The sequence below is a fragment of the Salvelinus sp. IW2-2015 genome, linkage group LG15 (genome assembly GCF_002910315.2).
Source record: "Salvelinus sp. IW2-2015 linkage group LG15, ASM291031v2, whole genome shotgun sequence".
Lineage (NCBI taxonomy): Eukaryota > Metazoa > Chordata > Actinopteri > Salmoniformes > Salmonidae > Salvelinus > Salvelinus sp. IW2-2015.
The window spans coordinates 25,905,032-25,907,745 of NC_036855.1; positions in this window are offsets into that span (position 1 = coordinate 25,905,032).

Genomic DNA, 2,714 nt, shown 5'->3' on the forward strand with positions numbered 1-2,714 from the left:
CTCTCCAGAGGGTGGTGCGGTCTGCACAACGTATCACCGGGTGCGAAACTACTCCCTCCCAGGACACCTACAACACCCAATGTCACAGGAAGCCATAAGATCATCAAGGGACAGATTCCAACCCGAGCCACTGCCTGGTTCACCCGCTTCCATCCAGAAGACGGAGGTCAGTACAGGTTTATCAAAGCTGGGACAGAGAGATTGAAACAGCTTCTATCTCAAGGCCATCAGATTGTTAAACAGCCATCACTAGCAGAGAGGCGGCTTGCCTACCTACAGACTGATATCATTGGCACTTTAATAAATGAACACTAGTCACTTTAATAATGCCACTTTAAGAATGTTTACATATCTCGCATTACTTATCTCATATGTATATACTTTATACTGTATCCTACAATATCTATTCTATACTAATCTATTGCATCTTAGACGCTCTGTCATTGCTCATCCATCTATTTTATATTTATATATTCTTATCCCATTCCTTTACTAGATTGTGTGTATTAGGTTTGGTTGTGGAATTGTTAGATATTACCTGTTAGATACTGCTGCACTGTCGGCTCTAGAAGCATAAGCATTTATCTACACTCGCAATAACATCTGCCAACCATGTGTATGTGACCAAAATTGTTTTTATTTAATTGAATTTTAAGTGATTCAACCACACCTCAACACTTGACTTAGTCAGAGGCCATCATGAGACAATGCATTATATGTTTATTATTCACCTGATTAATGGGCATAAACTGTTTTGTTTCTGTTGATTGATCACTCACCTTAGATGCCACCTCATCTTGTGCATATTCAGTACTAAGTGTCTCCTCAGGAGATCTGATCACATCTCTCTCATTACATCTCTCTCATGACCCTAATTCTCTGTACATCTCCCCTATCTAGATCCCCTTTCTGAAGTCAAATAAGTTCAATCTAAACAAGCGTTATTGTCGTGTCGGGTTCTGCTGCACTTTAGCTAATGGACAATGCTGGGAAACCTGTTCAGAGAGCGATACACAACATTTACACAGGAAACTAAACCACATGCTCACGGGACAAGGAACAAGATCAATAATACGTGTGCAAGCACACAGAAACGCGCACACGCACACACCACCACACACACACACACACACACACACACACAACACACACCACACACACACACACACACCACACACACACAGACGCGCACACGCACACACACACACACACACACACACACACACACACACACACACACACCACACACACAACACACACACACACACACACACACACACACACACACACACACACACACACACACACACACACACAATAACAGTGATAGATTGTGTACTCACATGCTGCTCTTCTTTCTGGGGGAGCTGAAGGAGCTCTTCCTGTGCTGACTGAGGGAGCCCCCCATGACAACGCTGGGTGTGTATGTGTGTAGCGTGTGTGTTGTATCTTATTCCAAGCGACAGGCGTATCTCTTTTAGAGCACTCTCTCCATATTCCCACTGTCTGAAAATAGTAGAATCCCAGTGATGAGAGCACGACCACTATAGCCTCTTCTCATCTCACACACCACATCCCTGACTAACTAGCTCCTTCTGCTTCTCTCTCCAGCTCCTTCTGTCTCTCTCTCTGGCTCCTTCTGTCTCTCTCTCTGGCTCCTTCTGTCTCTCTCTCTGGCTCCTTCTGTCTCTCTCTCTGGCTCCTTCTGTCTCTTTCGAGCTCCTTCTCACTCTCTCTTGCTGCTGCTGATGTTGTATCTAGGGTGAATGGTCTGGCTGCTCAGGAGTCCTGATCACATGTCAACTATTCTGCCAGTCCCTGCCTCTCTCTCTGTATGTCTGCCAGCCGTCTCCCTCTCTCTCCTTCTATCGCTTCCTCTAACCCCTCCTCTCCTCTCTTCTCTCTCTCTTTCGATCGAGTGGTCCCTCCTGCACAGACCAGATTCCTTGCATTACAGAGCTTCTCTGAAGAAAGAGAGATAGTGGGAGTGAGAAAGAATGAGAGAGAGGGCGGGACGGGGGTGGTGTAAAGGCCACTAAGCTCTAACAGTGAAGGGGGAAGAGGGAAGGAGGGTAGGGCTGAGGGTATTGTTCCAGAGGGAGACTCGCCCCTATTGTTAGGCAGCTGAACAACAGACAGAGGGAAGAGAGCGAGGGATGGTGGGAGGGGAGAGAGGGTTGTAAAACCAGCCTATATTTATGTTTATTTATTTTCCCTTTTGTACTTTAAATATTTGCACATAGTTACAACACTGTATATAGACATAATATGACATTTGAAATGTCTTTATTCTTTCGGGACTTTTGTGAGTGTAATGTTTACTGTTAATTTTGTATTGTTCATTTCACTTTTGTTTATTATCTATTTCACTTGCTTTTATTAAATTGATTTGAGAGAAGGATGGTGGGAGAAAAGAGAAGGGGGGTGAGCATTAACACAGCCCCTGTTGTTCTGAGACATTCTACCTGCTGTGAACCAATGTGTGTCAGGACCCCTCCCCTAAGCCCAGCATTAGCATGCACACGCACACGCACACACACACACACACACCACACACACACACACACACACACACACACACACACACACACACCAACCACACACACACACACCACACACAACACACACACACACACACACACACACACACACACACACACACACACACACACACACACACACAGAGAGAGAGAGAGAGGAGCATGCGAGGTGGA